Raw genomic sequence first — 22300 nt, 5'->3', positions numbered from 1 at the left:
ATTAGTAGGAAAATATCAATGGCTGCTGTAATACGTGGTGGTATCTTCAAAGTGGTTTCTCAGGAAGACAGAGATATGCAAGAAGGATCTAATAAGTAGTTACAGCCTAAGGGTTGTCAAAAATAGCATATTACCTCCTCACCAGTGACTCCTTTCACTGAGATATGATGGCTGGAAGGAAGGCCAGGATTGAAAAGAAGGACCGAGAGACTCGCACCTGTGACTAGCAACAGGCTGTTTTCTTGTTCCTCCATAGTCATGATTACCCAGGACTCCTTGATGGAGATGACGGTCTGGCCAGAGGGAGAAGGCAGACCATGCCCCAAGCCCTCTCATTCCTGTTGGACTAACTGGTAGCATGGGTCTGAGCTCTGGGGCCTGCACCTCAGAGGGCAGACCGATCTCCAGTGGTCTCCTTTGCATCCATTGCTCTTTGACATCATGGAAATTCTGGACCGCATCAACTTTTCAGTTTCTCTTTATGTTATCCTTCTGAAAACAGCAAGCAAGAGGCCCATGGAGGAGGATGTTGTGTGGGTACCACAATGCTGAAGTTCACCTTTTCTGCCTTGCAGTGTCCTGGGGTTTCCTGGGGTTCTCAGACTAAAGGGGAGGTGGGTTTGTTCTCTCGTGTGTGCTGTGTGGCCTGTGCTGTCAGGGAGACTTTCCTGGTGTGCTGCTCTCAAGCCTTCCAATGGATGTGGACATGTCTTTAGACATGACCACGGCTTGTGTGAGCTAGGAGCGAGGCCAAATTATGCATTTTGTATCTCAATACGAGAATTTACAGTGTACTTGTTTACAAAAATTTCCTCTATCCTCAATTCTAAGGCTTTTGGTCCAAGGACACCATCTGTGACATAACACGTAAAAATAAAACCTTTGCCATAGACCTCCCTGTATTCCATGAAATGGGAAATTTCAACATAATTTGTAAGACATTGAAAACCAAGGAAAAGCCCAAGATAGCTCCAAGAAGCTACAGCCAGTGTCTTGGGACTAGAAAGGATGATTAAACAGCTAGCATTCCAACGAGAAGCATCTGGCTTTTGTCATTCTCCCCTCAGCAACATAAAATGAGCAGAGGAAGGCCGCCCTGTCAGCAGGGGCGAAGAAGGTCAGCTATTGGGAACATTTTCCAGCATTGTCTTGCAACTCAGACCCAAGTCCCACTAACTTCCCACCTGCCTAGCAGAAGATGGTGTCTGTGCTGCAGCCCGAGGTGCTCCATCGCTCTCCACGGTAACCTGACACAGCCCTGCATCCTGAGAACGATTAAAAGGAAGAACCAAGGCACGAACTGGATATGAAATCTCACCCCTATGCCAAAATGGGTTTGGGCTTTTAAATTATTTTATTTTATTTTTTTTCTAGATTTCTGTCCAAAATATACTTTCTTTGGCAGTCTCCCCAGAGGACTGTGAAGCTGTAGAGCTTAAGTTATCCCACTCTTACACTGAAGGATGGTGAAACAGACTTAACACTTCCAAATTGCAGCTATTCTTGGGCTGTAAGGGCAGAAACCAGCAGATCCCGGACAATGTGAAGCGCGCGTGCACACACACACACACACACACACACACACACACTGGATGGGCTGTGTAACACTCGATCTTCAGCTGTCATCAAGTGCAATTGCGAGGCTATGTTTATTCCACAACTCCAAATTTTTACTTAACTTCTCATAGTCAGTAGTGCTCTTTTCTTTAGTGACTGCTTTTCAAGGAAACTGAGAAGTCTTAAATTTATTACCATATTTCTTATTTAGGGATAAAATGATTAAGACAGTTGCACCCCACCCTTTTAAGCCAGTCTCTCACTGTGGTCCTTTTATTCTTATACTGTACATGCACCCACTGTCTGTCTTTCCCAGAAATTTCCCTCTAGCCCTTTCTTGCTGTTCTCAGCCTCTGTCTATGCTGTTCCTGCTGAGATGGAGGTGTCTACTCACAATCTTGCTGTCTGTTCTGTGCCTTTGTGTCTGTGATACCCTTCTGGGGGTCTTGCTCTGCCTGAGGCACGGCCCTACCATGAAAAGTATATACCCTTTTTTAAAAAAATATTTTGTGGATTGTTAAGGCGCTTGACCTTACAAGCATTTGTGTACTTGTGTCCCCAACTCTAAATTGTGGAATGCATAAGGACAGATGCCACATGTCACTTATCTTTTGTCTTCCTAACTGCCTAGGATAATATATTCAGAGTGAGCACTCAATAAATGCACACTGAATTTGAATTTAAAAACAACAACCTGAGACAGGATTATATGATTGTTAAGAGGGTATATAGATACCAAATGAGTAAAGTTTTATATGTCAACACAGAATGGAAGAAAATATTTTGCAATATGTATTAGACAAAATATTAACCTGAATACATTAACTTCAACAGATCAAATAAAAAATACAAAAATCCATGGAAAGATAGACAAAGAATATGAGTAGCCATTTCACAAGATAGCAAATACAAAAGTCTAATAAACATACAAGGTGACATTCAGCCTAAGCAGTAATCAAGGAAGTGCCAATTTAAAAAATGTGGTACCATTTTTCATGCATCAGATTGGTAAAATAAATGTAATAATGTCAACTGTTAAGAGTGGTATAGGGCAAAAGCAGTTTTCAATGGGGGTATAAGTTAATATAGCCACTCCAGAGAGCAGTTTGCAAGTAAGATTTAGCAATTCTATTTTCACTGCCTGCTAAAAATACTACTGTTTATGTGCAGAAGGAGGTAAATATTACAACATGACTTATGATAGCAAAAGTGGGAAATGGACCTCACTCATTTTTTGGTGGAATGTGATATTATTCAGCAACGGAAAGGAATGAGGTTGTCTTCGCAGAGGGTCCTCTCTGTTTGAAATACCAGCCCTGCCCGTATCCCTTTACCCGAGTTGTTTTTTTTTCATAGTACTTATTCCTTTGTGTTATTAGTTACGTGCATGCTTATTTGTTTATTACTCACCCCCTCTAAAATGTAAAACTGATGAGGATAGAGACAGCTTGTTTTCCCAGCCCTGCACATTCAGGCAGCCCCTGGTGTATATTGCTGGGCACACAGTAGGGGCTCAGTAAATTGTTACTGACTGAATAATAGAGAGCTATATGTAACAGTGTGGAAAGATTTTCAAGGTATATTGGTATGAAGAAGAAGCAAGTTAGGAACTAATACAAATAGGATGATATAATTCATGTACATTCAAGTACAAAACAATTTTTTAGTATCTTTCTAATAATTCTACCATCTCCTCTTATTTCTAACTTGGCCATGCTATGTTCATTATTTCCGCCAGAAGATATAAGTGGAGAGAAGGTTAAAATGTCACCTACATGTATCGTCCTAACTCTGGATTTAAAAGCATGGACATTCTCAGGGAATCGGAGAAATTCTGCATCTTTTCCCCTCTCCTACCACTTTGCCCTAAAAAATAAGCAGAATTGCTTTCAATTGAACAGAGTAGCAAGTATGGAGAGAGTCATGTGAGCACTGATTCATTTTTGGGGAGCTAGCTTTCCCTTGTAGGGCCCCACAAGTGAAAGAACCAAGGAGGGCTTTTGCTACAAAAGAATGTGGATGGAACTAAGGGGATTAATTCTCTGGCTTCAGCAAGCACTTCCAGGAGAAGACTGATTCTTTTCCAGCTGTAATACAGCAAAGGTAGTCTGTAGTTCCAAAAACTGGGCAGATGGAACCCAAGGTTTTTCTCCTGAAGCACCCATGATAGAGATGGCGTGGAGGGACAGTCAGATGCTTTTGTAACTACAATCAAGTTTAGATGCATCTGGTGGAAAAGACGAAGAAAAGAGCTGACTGATTGGGAGTAATTATTTTTATATTTTTAAAATAAGTATTCTAAATATTAATAATTTCTCTTGCAAGCCAGACTAGGAGCTAAATTTTCACCTGTACCCAGGAATTTGAATACGCACATGAAGAACTATCTGGAAAGTTGTGAGCATGACAATGGGTGATGGTGGAAAGAGGCTTGATCTGTAGTGTTTAAATTTTGGACCAAGAATGTACTCAAGTATTTCATGTAATTAAAGTGCATTTTTGCCTCCAAAACAGGAGCTAAAGCAGTCTACTATACTGTTTTGGTAGAAGGTAGGTAAGAACTAAAAGATTTGCAAGGGCCACGGGAGAGGCTGAGTTAAAGCTGACAGGTTACTAAAGGCAGATCCAAATAAAGCTGGGGTGTAGTTGAGCAAATCTGACCCACAGGAAGCTGTGATCATGCACTTTGGCTTTTTTACTTGTGTGGCTCATTATTCTGACCTGCCTACAGATCTGTTTAGCAGTCTAGAAATATCAGAAGTTATGAGAGTTTATAGCTCAAGAATTAGCTAAAGTCATATGAGGAGAAAGATGAAAAGGGAATGCCAAGTTCTGTCATGGATGTGCTTTCTTAATTATTTGGGCAAGCCGTATAAAAATTTGATTATTTATGACTATCTCATACTTTTATAGCTGGCTTCAGTTCCAAGCACGTTAAATTATGTACAAATTAAATTTCATGATTTTATTGTTTCTATGAACTGGGATGGTCTTAAATTTTATTTTTCGTTTTTTGATGTTTTCTGTTGCTTGAGGTTCATTAAAAGTTTAACCTTAGTTTTAGTCAGTTAATAAACATTTAAATATAAAGCTACTGAAGGAGAAGAACTTAAACTGGAAAGCATTTCATCTATAAATCACTAGTGTTTGAGAATCTCAAACTGGTGGTACATTTATATATATTTACAATGATTCACCTTAGTTGTGCCCTTTAACTTTTATTGTTCCATAACATGACTTGACTTCTTTCTGCCCATGAGGTTGTGCTTTAGAAGATAGATCCAATCAACCAGAGTGAGGTACTATCTCTTCAGAAGTTCCTGTTGATAGCAGATATTCTGATATATCTGATTCTTCTTGAGTGACTTTCACTGTACCTACCATGATGCGATGTGCATACAGTAGATGCATATTTAAGCAAGAAAGACATTTGTTAAGAAATAGGGAATAGCTCATAGAATCTCTGGGGCTAGAAAACCAGTGTAGTGAAAGGGGCAGGAACAAAACAGTCTAATGAGGAAGGTCACTGATATGAGAGTCACTAGACCAGAGGGGGCGCCATAGCTTATGGTGCTGCCATTTTGGTCACTTCCTGCACGTCTCATTGTCTGCCCACTTGCAATAGCTCTGGAGTCAACACAATAGGTGGGAAGTACACCTGACAAGACATGCCCAGGGCACTTGTTCTAGCTCCAGTTGTCAGGGAAACTAGCAAAGTAAGTACCTTCTATTTTTCTAGATCTAGAGTAGAAGGAAATACTCTACCTCTTACTATGTCAAATTCAATAAGTAGAGAACTCATATACAGAAAAGGGGAGTTCGAAGGCTAAGGAGTGTCAAATGCCCAATAATGTCTATAATAAGGACTAAAGTGCAGCCTTTTTGCACTTACTGACCCTGAAAGGTTTATAAACAATGGCTCTTTCAATATTGGGTTTTAAGTTCCTACCTATTAGTTTTCTATGCTTGATAACAAATTACCCCCGAGCTTAGCAGTTTAAAGCCAAAATAAACACTATTGCTCACATAGTTATTGTGGGCCAGGGATTATGGGACAGTTTAGCCGGATGGCTCTGAGGGCTCTCCTGAGGTTGAGTCAAGATGTTAGGTGGGGCTGCAGTCAGTGGGTGTGATGTGGGTTTGAGGATCCACGTTGAAGATAGCTTACTCATGTGTTGACGGGATGTCTAGTTTTGGCAGAAAGTGTCTGTTCCTTGCCACGTAGACTCTTCATAGGGCTTTCTGACTGTACTTGTGATGTGGAAGCTGATAGGGATCCAAAAGTAAGCAACAGGAGCTGCCATGTCTTTTATGACATATATACACAGTATTCTATTGGCTACACCTAATCCCCATCAGTCCTAATTAGTCCTATTCAGGTAGGAAAGGCCCACACGAGGGTGTGAACACCAGGTGGTAAGGCAAACCAAACATTTTGTCGGCAGAGTGGAAAGTCCAGGTGACTCCGAAGTATGTACACATATTTGCAATGAGGTTGTCATAATTATTGGCTTTGAAAGCCAAATGGTTAGCTGAATTTATTAAAGTAGAGTGATTTTTTTTAAAAAAAACCAGAAATACAAAGTGTATCAAATAGATTCAAAAATTTTTTTCAATTGAAGCCAATTTGGAAATTCTTTATTGAAAGTTTCTTTCTTTTTTCTTCCAAAGTTGTCAGAATAAAATAACAAATTGTAAAATTAAGATGATTTACTTTTCTTGTAGCATTATTTGCCTCACTGGCAAGTTGTAAATTATTTTGAAATATTATTTTTTTTTGCCTGGAATTAGGAGCAATTTTGCAGTTTAGGCCACAGATGGCAAAAGACAAAGATCATTGTTTTTCAAGCTTTAGAACATTTTAACCTTTTCTTGTTTAACTCTCAATAGTTTGACTCAGTCTCTTTTAATTGTATTTCTTTTATGAGATAAGTTAAGAAATAACCAGAATTTAGAAAAATTTTCTAGGGCAATGAAATTATTTGTATATATGTCTACTTTGGGCCATTTGGGCTGCTATAAAATATAGAGACTAGATATTATAGAAATAAATTTATTTTTCACAGTTCTACAAACAGGGGACCTTTCTGAAATCCCTTTTTTAAAGGGATTGACCTGCATGACTTTATCACCAACCAAAGGCCCCATACTACAATTATAGTGAGGATTTGGATTTCAACATAGGACTCTGATGGCAGTGGTGGTGACACAGCCCTTAGTCTGTCTCTTTGAGTTTAAATAGTAACACTGCATTTAAAGTGGAAAGAAAGAAAGAAGAAAGAAAGAAAGAAAGAAAGAAAGAAAGAGGAAAGAAAGAAAGAAAGAAAGAAAGAAAGAAAGAAAGAAAGAAAGAAAGAAAGAAAATACTTCCCAATAATCAAATTCTTGGGACAAAGAGAATTTTGTCCACCAAGGGACAGGGAATTTTCTGAGCTTAAGGATATGCCAATCATTTCAGCATTTGTTATGGTTTAGATCTAAAATGTCACCCCAAGTCACATGTACATGGAAGGTGATTGGATCATGATAGTGCTACTGTCATCAGTGGATTCATCTGCTGAGAAGTACATAGCTGACTGTGCTCTCCAGTGGTGAAGTCTGGTGGAAAAAGGGGAGACCCTGGGAGCATTCTTCTCCCTGGCTCCTCCACTCCCTCTCTGTTTTCAGGCTGCCCAGAACTAAGCAGCTTTGCTCTGCCATGCCCTTCTGCCATGTTTCTTCCTTGAAAACTGCAGACCATGTACTGAATCTCCTGAAAATGTGATCTAAATTAAATCCTTCCTCCTTTAAGTTGTGAGTATTGGATGTTATGCCTCATCCATGGGATGAGGCACTGGAAATAGGCCATGAAGTAGGGGTGCCCCTAATGCTGGAGTCAGGACATCATTAGGTAAAAGAAGCTAATAGACCTTCAGTGTAGAATGTCTATGAAATTTCATGACCAAAAGAAGAAGCTATGTCCTGGAACCTGCATCTGCCATGTGCTGGTGCCCAGTCTTGCTGGCCCGTGATATTTACTACTAAATATTCAGCTATTTTACAAGCTATTATTAAACTAGTAAGAGCTCAAAGTAGGCCGTACTTCTACTACACTTTTATCAGGATTCCTTCTTCACCCACCTTGATAAAGTTCAGTAAATCAGCATATCACACAGGTCCAGTAAGGAGGTTGGTAGTGGGGATGTCCTGAGAAGGTGGTACTAGGATGGAGAGTTGATAACACTCCATGATAGAGGCAGTGGTGAAAGAGCCAAGTTTCCCTGGGATGTAAATCTGCCTGAGCAAATTGAAGGTAATGCTCACAGTTGTTGTGAGAGAACTTGTCCAGGAAAACACTCAGAGATAAGAACCAAGGAAAGCTTTTTAAAAATCAAGTAAGATGATAAGAGACCAGAGTGGGATGCTTTACAACATAAAGGAGGAATTTGGAGTTTAATTAGGAAAATAGGACAGGAGCCAGTAATTAACAAGACAGCTGCTTCACATTCCTTAATCATTTCATCAGTCTGCTGAGGTAGTTAGCTGGTATTAGTCTTATTATCTAACTCACAATCAAGAATATTGAAACTCCCATTGTAAAGTAGTAGCAGTACCAGGATACTAACTCAGTTTTCCCATAATACTGTTGTTTTTCAGACATTCTCCTGGAAAGCTGGAAAAAGAAAAAGGAACACAAAGTGGAATTTTTCTGGGACTAGAAATCTCAAAGAGGATCACGGAAGTATCTGTAAAATTAGTGAAGAAAGACATGAAGTTCAAGGTAGGGATATCTGAGTGGAAGGAACTTCCCTCATTGAGAGAGAAAGATAGGCTCATCTGAAGAATAAGTTTGTGTCTAAGTTTCTTGTACATACCCACAAAAGGGATACATAGAAGAACCACAGTATAATAGAAAACAAAGGAGCATTTTCATAAATTAAAACAGGGTCAGCTCCTATATTTGAGAGGTCCACAGAGTTATGTTACAGCCCTGTTAAAGGGCCCAAAGAAAAGTGTTGCAATTCCTCTTTGGCTTGAGACTGACTGAAGGAGAGAAAGGTGTTTCACTTTAATCCCAAGGACCTCTAATGCTTCAAGTGCATATTCACCATACACAGAGGAGGGGCCTTGAGGAATAAGATTACATGATCCTGGAGGGCAGGACGTTGGCCTTTGTCTTTGGTTTGTTTCTTGACAGCATGGCATATTGGATGAACAACAGTTACTTTTCAAATAAATGTGCTGAACAGACTTTAAAATCCATGCTAAAATAACTGGCTTCAAGTTTTGCAGTCTACTTCTGTGGTCTTACTGTGCATACATACGTTTTAGGTTGTAGACTATTTTTGACATGTGTTCTGATCTATTATTTATAACAAAGTGAAATGGAAAAGCTTTTAAAAATTGCTTGAGGGCTGCAAATGAACACATGAGGCTAAGAGGTGCCTAAATTGGGGACCTAGGAATAATTAGAAGTTATCCAATCAGGGTATGTGACTTACAACCCTGTCTGTGGTAGATTCTTTTCTTCTTGCTATTCGACTGACCCTGATGAGGATCCGACACCATGGGCCAAGACTTTGGTAGAACTTCACACACTGGGTTGTTTCTCATTCTGGCTCAAAATCCAGATGATGCTGAGGCAAGAGAAATGTCCTAGTGATGTTTTTTCAGGAGTAGCTGTAAGTCCACTGAAGTTTATGACACAGATGAAACCATTAGTCCTTTTGTTCAGGCAAAGAAAAAACCAATGGATGAAACAAAATGGCTCTTAAAATCCAGCGTTCATGCATCTTTCAGCTCTGAGTAGAGAAAAAGGATGTGGACTGTCCCAGTCAAAGGGAGAGCTTGTACCACCTGTTCCCGAGGAGGCTTTGCAGTAATCACCACTGCTCATGGCAAACATGTTTGCCCGTCTGTGCTTATGGAGGCAGCACCATCTGTCTTAGTCAGGTTTCTGTAACTGTGATAAAATATCTAAGAAAAACAACTTAAAAGGAAGAAGGTTTATTTGGGGGTCACTGTTTCAGGAGTTTCCATCCATGGTCACTTGGCCTGGTTGCTTTGGGCCTGTGGTAGCACAGTAAATCATGCAGAAGGACACATGATGGAGAAAGACTGTTCATGTCATGGTAGCTGGGAAGGAGACAGAAGAGGTAGAGAGAGATTGCGGGGGGAGAGAGAGAGAGAGAGACTGAGATTCCAATAGCTCCTCAAGGACTTGCCCCTAAAGACCCGACTTCCTGAAAGGACATCCGACTTCCTGCAAGGAGGCCTGACCTCCTGAAAGTTCCACCACTTCATAGTAGCATCAAGGCTGGGGAACAAGTCTTCAACATGCAGGCCTTCAGTGTACATTTAGATCCAAACCAGAAATATTTCAATTGCCTAGAAGGTAGACAGCAAATAAAAAAGAACACTATATACTATTGTTCCATGGAATATTTTTATTCTCCTCATCTTTCTCACAGAGTTATTATAAATATGTAAAAGATTCCTGAGTTCAAACTATCATCTCTGTTTGCTCGCATGTAAAATGATTTTAGGTTGGATAATTCTTACCTACATTACTTCACTCCTAAGGTTCTAGGCTTTTGTGGCACCTAGGTAAAATTGCTGAACTTTAGTCTGGAATAAAAGTGCAGACCCAAAGATAATGGGTTTTAGATTTGCTTTAGTATATATTTTTTTATTTTAGAAGTAAAGGAGTGAAAGCATATTAAGAAACAGGCAACCATTTACAAAGTAGCACAAGAATAGTACAAGCAATACTGAATTACAGACAAGGTGATAGGGAATTAACAATGGTTGTTGTATTACGTATTGATCACTTCAAAGTGGTTACTCAGGAAAACAAATATAGACATGCAAGATGGATCAAAATAATTAATCATTAACTGTTCCTTTCAATAAAGTGATAAAAGTCAGTAGTATAACTATGTAAGCTATCCTGTATCTACATATATACATAATTTTATCCTTCTTTCTTTTCTTTTTTCCCTCATCCCAGGTGTTCTTTACTTTTGAGAAGTTTCCTTTCATTCCACCAAAGAAATTGAAATATTTAGGAATCAATCTAACAAAAGAAGTAAAAGATGTATTCAATGAAAACTACAGTACTCTGAAAAAAAAGATTGAAGAGGACTTCAGTAAATGGAAAAATATTCCTTGCTCATGGATAGGAAGAACCAACACTGTGAAAATAGCTGTACTATCAAAATTGTTTAACAGATTCAATGCAATTCCCACTAAAATACCATTAGCATACCTTACAGATCTAGAGAAAACATTCCTAAAATTCATCTGGAACCAGAAAAGACCCAGAATAGCAAAAGCAATCCTGGGCAACAAAGACAAGTTGGGTGGAATCACATTCCCTGACTTGAAACTATACTACAAAGCTAGTGTGTAATAAAATCAACATTGTACTTGCTAAAAAACATGCCTTAGTATATTTTGTGATTTTTAAATTTCTTCATCTGTAAGAAATAGAGAGTGGTATCTGTTATTTTATCACTAGTGATGCAAGATTAGATATTTTCTTGCAATGTCCTCGATTACAATTAATTGCAAAATACTTGCAGTATTACAATTTGCAAGTAAAAATGTCTAAAACAAATAGAAGATACTCTTCCAAGTTATTAAAACATATTTAAAAGCTAGATTAATTACACAAATATAGAACGCATACAAGAAAATGCAAATAGACTAAAAGAATAAGGTCTGGAAAAGACATATATATGTTACATTGACAGATGATGTATTGAAGAAAAACACAAACAGGTAATACATTCATGAAAAAACAAATATTACCACTAGCCACAGAAATACAAATAAAATCAGCAGAGATTTGCCTGATGTAAACGTTGAAGTATTTGGTATCAGGTGTCAGAGAACATGTAAGGAAATGAGAACTACAATACATTAATGAGAGTATAAACTGTGCAAACATCTGCAAAGATATTTGCCAGTATTAAAGCTTTAAGTACATACATTCTATGATCAGTAATTACTTTTTTTGTTTTTTTTTTCTGGTACTGGGAATCAGATTCACAACCTTGCACTTGCTAGGCAGGCGCTGTGCCACTGAGCTAAATCCCCAGCCCCTGTAATTACTTTTTTATATCTCTACATACACTTGAGAAGGATGGACAGATATATTCACAGCAGCCATGTTTACAAGAGCAAAAATATTTGAAACAATTCACTTTTAAGTCAACAGGTAAGTTGTGGTGACTCAAATCTCAAATGTCCCCTCTGGGCTGATGTGCTTAAGGCTCCATCGCCAGTCTCTGGCACTGGGGGAGGTGGGAGAAGTTTTAGGTGTGGGTACTAATGGGAGGAAGTTAGGTCACTGGGGTTGTGCCCTTGCAGCAGGTGTGGGGACCTCTGTTCTCTTCCAGTCTCTCTCTTTGCTTCCTGGAAGCCATGAGGTAAGCAATTTTTCTACATCTTGCGCCTGTCGACATGGGGTACTGTGTCACCATAGGTCCCGAACAACTGGGCCACGTGACTGTGAACTGAAACCTTTGCAAGGAGGAGTCAAAAATAGTTTGGTCCAAACTGTGAGCCAAAAGTTGATATTCTCAGGTATTTTGTTACAGTGACAGAAAGTGGATGCAAAAATGGTTACACAAAAAATAGCTCATTCATACTAGGGAGCATTATGCAATAGTTCAAAACAAAGACATAGATATGAAATGACATGGCACTATCTCTAATGCATACAGTAGAATACAAATCTAGTTATAGAAAAGTTTGAATTATTTATGCACAAATACACACACAAAAAATATGTTTTTATATGTACGAACTTTAAGAGAATGTGAAGAAAAAAGCTCTGGAAAGATACTCAATGAACGGGTAATAGTAAGCATCTTGGAAAAGAGGAGTGGTGATAGGAGACTTCAGCTTTGTTTGTAGTATTTAAAATTTTTTTTAAAATAAGAATGTATGACCTAGACAGGAAAGAGGTTTTTTTTTCTAATCGAGAAGGATAAAATAAGTAGGATTCTCCTATTTGATGAAACGGAGCTCTAACTTGTGTTATTTCCTTTCAGGGAAAGTTACGGGAGCATCCACGCACACTGCAGATGCTGCAATGACCCGTAACTTACTGCCCCTAGACCATTAAAGAACTCAAGTGTTCAGAAGCCTTATCCTTTCATTTACCCAACAATGTAGCCAGTTGGCTATAAAATTAGACTTCTTGGTTGTTCAGAAACTATTGCTCAGACTCGGTTAGAGCAAAGGTAGTTCTGGGATTTAAACTCTTATGGTATTATTCTATCCTACTGAACTTGAAAGCATAAGGTCAAGGAAGGTGGTAGCATTTCTCCAGAGATGGATAATTACCTTCATCATTGCTCTGCACTTACCGTTTGCCTTTGCATAGAACAGATCAAACAATTCCAGAACCTTTCTATAATTCTGGATTTTCTGAAGTCTGTCCTTTCCGTCAGATGTTAATAATCTGAGAAAACACAAATGCATGTTCAACAATGGTGGTTATTTTTAGAAACAGAAAGAATGAAGAATATAAATATTGCTGACACATAGTGACAAATTTTGTGCCCTTCAACAATCGTGCAAGTAAATATGGAAGATATCTTGTCCTATTTTATACACTAAGCAAATAAAACTCACAGCTTGTCTTGGTGGCATATACTGGAAATACGCTGTGTGGCAGGTGGATAGCAAATTTGAGCTGAGTCCAGGCAACTTGGTGATTTAGTGAGAATCTATTTCAAAAAATTAAAAAAAAAAGGGCTGGGGATACAGCTCAGTGCAGAGGCCTGGAGTTTAATCCTCAATACAGAAAAACAAAATAGATTCAGAAAACATGAGAAATTTGACCAAAGCTATCTAGAGGCTAGCAAGCACAATTTAGTTTTTCTCCTCAACTACAAGTCTAAAACTTTTTGCACTCCATTATGACCCTTACCGTCTTGAAACTAGGATCTAAAATTTGAAGACGTGTGTCCAAGTTTATCCACTGAGTCAGCTAATATTTCACCTAACACATGTTGAATGCTTACCAGGCATCTGGCTCCCTTCCCAGTCTTTCCCAATATTTTAAAAAATCTCCCCAGAACTCTGTATTACCAACTCTGTTTATGAATAAAGAAATGAAGCAGTTTACTAATGCCACCTCACCAGGAAGTGGAGGAGTAAAAATTAGAACCTACAATTTCTGGCTCTACCGGGTGTTTTTCACTGGGATTTCAGCAATCCCAAGGAATAGCTCTTGTCAGCGGACAATATAACCTTGAACAAAGCTTTTTTCCAAATAGACACGAGCCCTTCAGTCTAGATTAACTGCCATTTATGGGACATTTGTCAGGAAAATCAGTGTGATTTGGGGTGTTTCTATATATAACTGGGAGCCATCTGGTCATATTAGCAAAACAAGCTATTTCTAAATAATGCTATGTGTGAGCAGTACGGGATCCATTCTTTCACTCTTTCTCAGGGACCTCCCAGCCCCCTCTGCAGGGGTAGGTGTTAGGACTACCCTCATACTGACCCAGAGTCATTTGTTTTAATAATGTCTGAGCACTCTGAGGTAATGGTCCCATGACTTCAGCCAGCGCTTTTAAGCAAGAAAGAAACATGATTAAGTACAACGCTTGTATTTCTTTTCTTTTTTTAAAGTTCAGAAATAACTAGAATATTGATTAGCTAAACAACGAGTTAGCTTGCATGTTACCAGTAAGCTTTAGGAAAGTGATATGAATAAAAATATTTAATTATAGGATAAATTTGAAATGGTAGACATCTGAGAGAAAGAAAAAGAATCAGAACAGATTTGCTTATACTGGAGAGTTGCATAAATCAAGACCATGTTATTTATGAGTGCTCACTGCACGTCAGGCACTTTGTATGAAGTAACTAATTCCATCCTTATAAAAATTCAGTGAGGTAGGTTAGTATTATTAGCTCCATTGTGTAAGGGAAAAAAACTGGAATTAAAACTGGGCAAGGCCAGAATTCAAACACAAATCTATCTTTGTCTTTAAAATTCGTGCTCCTTCCTATGCTGGCTGCCAGGCTAGAGCAGAACATGGAATCCGCACCAGCGGGTTCCCAAGGGGTGGAGAAGACAAACTCAGGCTGTAAATTTAGGACAGTTTTTCATTCATACATAATGGGCTTCTCAATTCTCTTCTGTCTTCAATCTGAAATGTAAATTCTCAGGAGCTTAGTCACAGCCCCAGTCAAATGAAAGCAACCGATTCCAGAGGTAACAGCAGGACCTTTCCTTGCCTTTTTTTTTTTTTTTTTTTTTTTAGTTTTTGGTTTTTCTCCGGTACTAGGAACCGAACTCACGACCTTACTCTTGCCAGGCAGGCGCTTTGCCACTGAGTTAAATCTCCAGCCCCTTTCCTTGGTTATTTGGAGGAAGTGTATTGATCTTGGAGGGTACCAGTAACAAATCATGAAGCAGTTTTTTAAAAACCAAAAAATGTAAACAGTACAAGAGAAGTACTTCACCCACTTAGATTGCAGAACAAAATTTGACAAACCCAGTTTAATCCTTCGGTGTGCCCCACCCCGATTTCATATTTCCCCTTTACAGGGATCACTTCCAAATTTAAAGTATGTCATTGCCTTGAAATTCTCCAGAGCAGTGATGGCGAACCTTTTAGAGACCGAGACGGCAATCCCAAACCCTCTTGTCGCACAAAGCCAAGACTGCGATTTTTTTTTTTGTTTGTTTGTTTGTTTTTTTGTTTTTTCGCCGGTACCGGGAACTGAACTCACGACCTTGCGCTGGGGATTTAGCTCAGCGGCACAGCGCCTGTCCAGCAAACGCAAGACTGCGATTAAAACCAAGTGTCCCTTTGCTCCACTGCCGAGAGAGAGGGCTCTGCGTACCGCTGCAGTCCGGCTGCCATAGGTTCAGCACCACCGCTCCAGAGCTTCCATATGTTTGTATGCTTAGAGTAGAGGTTACTTCGTTTTGTATATTTTAAATGTATAGAAATGGACCTGTTTATGTATTTTTCTGGAATTTGTGTTTTGCTTCTCATTATATCTACCTTATTAATCAACGTTGGTATGTGTGGTTGTAGCTAAATTGTATAGAATTTGTTTAGACATTCTACAATGGGTGGATATTTCACACATTTTTATCTGAGAAAAGCACTAGTAATCTTCTACGTATCTTGTTATATGTATGTCAGGATTTCTTGGGGACAGTCTCAAAGTTGTTAGAGAAAAACTCAGTTTTAATAAACATGACTGTGTTCTCCTAACTTCTAGTTCTAACTAGTTGTGTTAATAATTTTATTTTTCCATATCCTATATATTTATATAAACATTACTTTTCAAGAACATTAGAATGGACTTTCTGTGAAGATCACTGTGCTTTGAAATTATCAATGTCACTGATACTTGTAGTAATGTATCCATAGAGGTCTCTACTTTATATATATTTGAACTTCCACGTAATGTTCTTTTTGGTCACGCTAATCTTTATGTGATCAGCTTAGAAGTTTTTATATGTGAACAATTTTATGTGACATTTTTCTCTTGCCCCAGGAGATGAAAGAAGTAGTGTGTTTTACAAAGCAATTAAATTGATTACTTTTTTTCTTGTTTCCGTGCTGGGGATTGAAACCAGAGGCTCACACATTGCTAGGTAAGCACACTATCACTCAGCTCTGCCTTTACGCCCAAATTTTATTATCTTTAAAAAAACTCTACCCAGTTAAAAACTAGAAAAATACTTAATATGTTTATGGGAGAGGGTTCTCGAAGTGGAGCTCAGGGTTAAAGTTGTCCTCTAATTTCCAAGTGCGGCTCCTCACCGTTTAGTTCTTGCCTGCAGGGTGCCAACCATCCTATATCCCGTGTGGATAATTTACCCTCGTTTATACTGTGTTGGGAGCCAGTGTAGCACAGTGGTTAGGATTGAGGTCAAAAGAGCTCTGTCACTTTCCACAGAGTCTTTTTGGAACATTAGTTAAAATGTCAGAAGCCTAGTTTCTCATCTGAAAATATATCAAATACTGCCTCTGTCAAGAGCTGTCTTTGGAGATTCGATGAGATCACATCTAAATGACACCTGTGCCTTTAATTAACCATAGTTAGCAGGACATGACCTTCATGGCACCCTTATCCGATTGAAAAAATGTTTTTAAAATGCTACGGGTTCTCCAAGAAAACACGCCTCTTTTCTCTTCGGAGGCACTTGTGGAGGATTAAGGATTTCTCTGGAAAAGATACAGGTCTGTGAAAGAAACTAAATTGGCCTCCCCTTTCTCAGACCATAAATAGAATTGTTGGTCTTATTGCACCCACACAAGAACCTAGTGTATTAGGCTGGGTCTTGAAGGCCGACTGAACCGGAAAATACGACCTGCCCCCACTGAGATGATAGAGAGCTGGCCCATGTTGCCCCTGGCAGGACATTTTGTTTAGCCACAATGTTTTTCAAAGCTGCAGAACACTCTAGTTGTTCTCTTGTACACAGTGTGCTTATTATTAGGCTTTACCCTGCTCTATATTAAAGCTTGTTGACTCTCACAGACACCCTAATACATGTGCACACCCAGTATGTACACTAGTGCTTAAACTGAGCTATCCGACTGTAAACAGAAAGCAACCCTTTGTAAGATAATAGAGACTGGTATACATTTTTCTTGCCAATTGTGATTTGTTGGTGTCTCCCAAAGATATCAATTTGCTTACAATTTCATAAATACTTAGTCTAGTTTTCCTAACAGGAGTTCAGCCCCTCCTAATATTAGGAAATTTTAGTATTTTTGAAGCATCTATCTTAAACTAACAAATAAACCTAAAAGTGTCTTGGTGAAATATATATCTAAAAGGTTAAAAATGGTTAATGGACTAGAAATCATAGCTTGGAATTATGGACTATACATTTTGTCATTTGTGGGACCTGAAATAGTCACTGACTCCCCCTGAAACGCAGTTTACCTATTCTATAAAGTGGGCTTTCTAAAAGAAATAAGAAAGCAGAGAGCAAGGATTTGGGCTGCTGGAGGCTGGACCAGAGTGAAATTCAAAAAAGCATCATTTGAAAAATGTAATTTGTGCTTTTTTAGATTCTTTCTCTTGGTTGGGACATGCAAATCTACATCCTTTACTACTTCTCAGTGTGCCACTCCAGGAAGGGTAAGGAGGGGTTTGGCAGAAACTCTTTGATGTTACATGACCTTGTTGAAGTCTCACAGGGACAGGACAGTGGGCAAACTGGTTCTGAATGTCATCTCACAGGTCACTAGGATCCAGTGATGAGGGCAGCAGCAGAAGCAACTTCTTGAGCTTGTTTTTCCCACTTGGCCACCTGTAAACAAGTGGTTTGAGGGAAGTATGAGGTCAGCGCGGTGCCAGGGCTTGTTCTGCTTCCTCCTCACAGGAAAAGCTGAGTTTTTTGTTAGTTTCTCTTTTCAAAGGCAGCTGTCTCTGGCAGGAGTCAAAGAAGACGGGACCTGCCTTGGGTTCACAAACTGAGTAACTGCTGACTTTCTCCTGGAGGGCGAGGGTGGGGCAGGAAAATTCCCTCCTAAATATTTACTTCTCAGAGACTTCCAGACCGTGTCCTGGCAGGAAGGTCTCCCCTCTCAGGGGCGGAGGCCTGGCGTGGGCCAGGAAAACCAGCGCAGTGGGGAAGGTGGGCAAATCCAGATTTAGAAAGGATTCCATATTCAAAGAGTACAGGTTGGCATGGGTGGTGTTACTTTTAAGGTGAGAATCTCAGCTCCAAATTATCTGCTAGGAAGAAATGAAATCCTCATGACGGCTGCATATGATGGGAAATGTGTCTCAGAATAACTCAGATTTTCACCAGAACATTGTACTTTGGTCTTTCTGTTTGAGGCCACTGTAAACCCTGAGAAGACACAAGACCCATTTTAAGAAGCTCGTTTCTCCAGCCTTGCTCTACTTGATTAGGATTGCTTTGGCTATTCTGGATCTTTTGTGTTTCCATATGAATTTGTACAATTCCATATGAATTATACCGCCTTTTTCTAGTTCTTTGAAGAATGTCATTGAATTTAAAAAAATTTACTTTGATTAGTACTTGCTTGCAGTACGCAATGACAACATTCATTGTGGGGAGTTGGCCCATGTACATAACACATCCTAATTCTTTTTTACCCACTTTTCTTCACTCCATTTCATGATCCCTGTCTCCCATGCAAAGGATCTTTCTCTCTGTTTCCTATTGCCTTTTATTTTGTCCTTTAATTTTTTTTTAATTTTGTGTTTCTCATATGAGAGAAATCATGCACAACTTCAGCTTGCTTATCTGATTTATTTCACTTAACTTTATGATCTCAAGGTGAATCCATTTCCTAAAAATGACTCAAGCTTATCCTTCTTTCCAGCAGAACAGTATGCCATTATGTATAAATTCCACATATTCTCTATCTATTCATCGTTTGATGAACATATAGGTTGCTTCCAAGATTTAGTTTTTATGAGTTGTGCTGCTATAAACATGGGTGTGCATGTATCACTGTAATACAGTGACTTTAATTCTTTTGGGAAGGTACCTGGAAGGGAAATAGCGGGGTTGAAAGAAATTTTTAGTTTTAGTTTTTTTGAGGAATCTCATATTGATTTCCAGGGCTTACATTGAATGTATTCACCAGATACAGTGACAGTAGTCACCACTTGTCTTCTGCCTGATTTTAGAGGAAATGCTTTCAGTTTCTACTCTTCAGTATGATGAGAGTTGTGGATTTGCCTTTCTTATATTGAGGTAAGATCTTTCTGTCCTTAGGTTCTCCAGGACTTTTATCATGAAATTTGTCAAAGGCTTTTTCTGCATCTATTAAAATGATCATGTGATTTTATCCTTGATTCTATTTTTGTGGTATATTAGGTTGATTGATTTACATATATTGAACCATCCTTGCATTCTGGGAATGTAACAAATTTGATCATGGTTCATGATATGTTTATTGTGCTGTAGAATCCTGTTTACAAGAATTTTATTGATGATTTTGCATCTATGTTCATCAAGGTGTATAGTTTTCATTTTTTTGTTGAGCCTTTATCTAATTTTAGTATCAATGTGAATCAGTTAAATACATAGTAATAAAACGGGCATGTACCGGCATTAAAACAGAACTATTGACCAATGAGATAGAATAGAGAACATAGAAACAAATCCATATAGCTGCAACTGTCTGATTTTTGACAAAACTGCCAAAAATATCACATTGGAGAAAAGACAGCCTCTTTGATGAATGATGCTGGGAAAACTGGATGTCAATATGTAGAAGGTTGAAACTAGGTCTTTGCCTCCTAGATTGCTGCCTCACTCTTTACAAAAATGAATGCAAAAGTAATCAATATATATAAATACAAGCCTCAGTTCACAAACTTAGTTCTTTTCACTATTGTTGTCACATACCAAATGGGATAGAAACCAAATCAAATTCAGTGCTTAGACTCAATGTTAACCTTCTGGGAAAATTTGATTCTGTTCCTGTCCAGTTCATTTTGCAGCCAGAATTGTGGAGAGAACAGAATTTGTGAACCGAGGTACCAAATATATATCTATAAATCTATATATCTATATCTATATATATATCTGTCAGATAAAACCTACTATTCCATAGAAGTAATGTGCTCTAAAAAAGCCCATTCCTTTGACATATTAATGTTTTCTTTGTGCAAAAAGTTTTTCTCTCTCCTATAAAGGTAGTTTTCTTTCTGAGTCCCACCCTTGACACCAGGCAGTTTTGTGTTGTAGATACAGGAAGAAAATTACTACAGACAGTGGCGTTTCTGGATTTTATGTCTCCAAGGACTGAGATCTTTGGGAGATATACTCTAGGGAGATGAGAACAAAGTGAGTGTTCTTTGAGAAGCAACTCCAAAGACTGCAGGGAATGGAAACCTGTGTGGAGAATGACAAGATGTGCTCCTTGCACCATAAAGAGTCTCAGGAAGAGAACAGGGCTGAAGAAAGCTATTTCTAAGGAGTTTGAACATTTTCACAGAGCTCTTGCCATAGCTCCAGTTTCCCTGCCCCCACACAGCAGAGGAATCATGGGGACACAAGGAGAAGTGCTATCTGAACAATAAGTGTATGTCAGTAGAAGAATGGGCTAAGGCAAGTGATTTTTCTCTCTACTTTCATGAGCCACATAAGGCTGCTAGACTACAACTGGAACCTGAAGAGAAGTCTATTCCCACCAATCCTAGCATGGAGCTGAAGTTCTCTGAAGAAGCTGCCTCTACTTAACCTGCAGACTGCTTGACCTTGACCAGTAGAACATTATGACTGTGGAGAGATGGAATGTTGCAAGTTGAGAGCCAAAACTGTCTTGGCTATCTTAGGTTCATTAATAGCCATTTTCTTTCAACCTACAGAGGTTGAAAGAAACCTCTGACCTAACATTCTTGTGACTATTGGGTAAAACTCTTGGAATGGATGACTAAGCCCAACAGACCTCTACCCTCTACCAACACCAATGCTAAGAATGCTATGAAGTAACATCTGACACATGTGCAATATATTTTCCCACTTTACTATAGTCTGTCTACCCAAGGCCCACACCAATGTAATTAGTAAATGGGCTGATTTTTAATTTTCCACAGTTCTGTAACTGTGGAAGTGAGTGAGACCTCATGCATGGTAGAATCTATTATTTGGGGCAACCTGAATCTATGTTCCTGGCCTGGTCACTTCTATTTTGCTCAGAATAAACTGTCTCTTGTATTCTTTGGAGCAAGAGCTATGTTTTGGCTTGATATCAGTAATAATTGAGGTTGAATTCTAAAATCTTATAAGGGAATAGTTCTATTAGACAGAAAAAAATTTCTTCTATCTTCATGGGTTTAGCACTTGAGGACCTGCAGATTATACTGACAAGAAGATTGTCATAAACATGATATAACATTAACAATAACAGCAAGAATGAAAATGGGGAAAGGGATTCAGAAAAAGAAGGAGGGAGGCAGGAGGGAATAAGATTAAAAAAAGAAGCTGTATTAAGTATGTGTACCCAATCCCCAAGATAATTGTATATTGCATGTACTACGAACAAGTATTACTAAAAAAGAACTTCTTAAGAAAGAGTTGTTTATGTATGTATGCAGTAGGTTCACAGAAAAATATGACTCAAGAAGGTATTAGAATTGGGGCTTACAACCATTTTAGTAGGGGAAAAGAAGGGAGAAAAAGGGAACTTATGGGCAAGCAAGTGGCTTTTAGGAAAGGGAACAGGGTTCTTAGAAGAATAGGTGGGAGACACCAAGAGTTTTGTGGCAGTGTCTGTTCAGAGGATTTCTTGTGCTGGTGCCACCCTTTGTTTGCTAGGTGTCAATCTTCCCCAGCTATAAAACTTTCGAGGAGAACATTTATGATGATTGAACTGTTGGGGAGATTCTGCTTTTAGGTAGATAAGGAATGCTTAGAAAAACCTTCACATAGTAGTAAACTCTAGATCCCTCAGGCTCAAATTTGGATTTGAAGAAAGAAAACAAACGGCATGCTTCTCAGATATCTGAGTTTATGGGGTTAAACTTCATAGAGGCAACAAAGGCAAATGACTCTGAGATACATAAAATATATTCGCTTATTATCAACTATTAACAATTTAACACAGAGTTTTTCATCAATAGAACAAATGAAGGAAAATTTTGAAACTTTTGGAAGAGACAGCAAGCATTGAAGGCTCACTTGGAGAGCTACTAAAAGCACCAGACCTTTCACATGAGACTCTGGCAATTAACCCTAGCTGTCCATCCACTGGCTACCTTTTCCCGCACAACT

At 38.8% G+C, this 22300-nt stretch overlaps 1 long non-coding RNA gene across 3 annotated transcripts in view; it reads left to right on the top strand.

The window, feature by feature from the left end:
• The window catches only part of LOC102029205, a 79029-nt gene that overhangs the window by 1807 nt on the left and 54922 nt on the right, over positions 1-22300 (top strand). Inside the window, exons 2-6 of one of the 3 annotated variants that reach the window (XR_001234410.1) lie at positions 8194-8317; positions 12597-12788; positions 15116-16180; positions 19139-19273; positions 20273-21253. This is a non-coding gene — a long non-coding RNA (uncharacterized LOC102029205). Of the gene's footprint in view, positions 1-8193; positions 8318-10546; positions 10586-12596; positions 12789-15115; positions 16181-19138; positions 19274-20272; positions 21254-22300 lie in introns of those variants that run through there. The other 2 variants (XR_261268.2, XR_001234412.1) reach the window with 2 other exon arrangements.

This window comes from Chinchilla lanigera, unplaced genomic scaffold (genome assembly GCF_000276665.1).
Source record: "Chinchilla lanigera isolate Chin_1 unplaced genomic scaffold, ChiLan1.0 scaffold00026, whole genome shotgun sequence".
NCBI classification, from domain to species: Eukaryota; Metazoa; Chordata; class Mammalia; order Rodentia; family Chinchillidae; genus Chinchilla; species Chinchilla lanigera.
The sequence above is the reverse complement of the archived record's forward strand: the minus strand, read 5'-3'. Positions and strand labels throughout refer to the sequence as shown.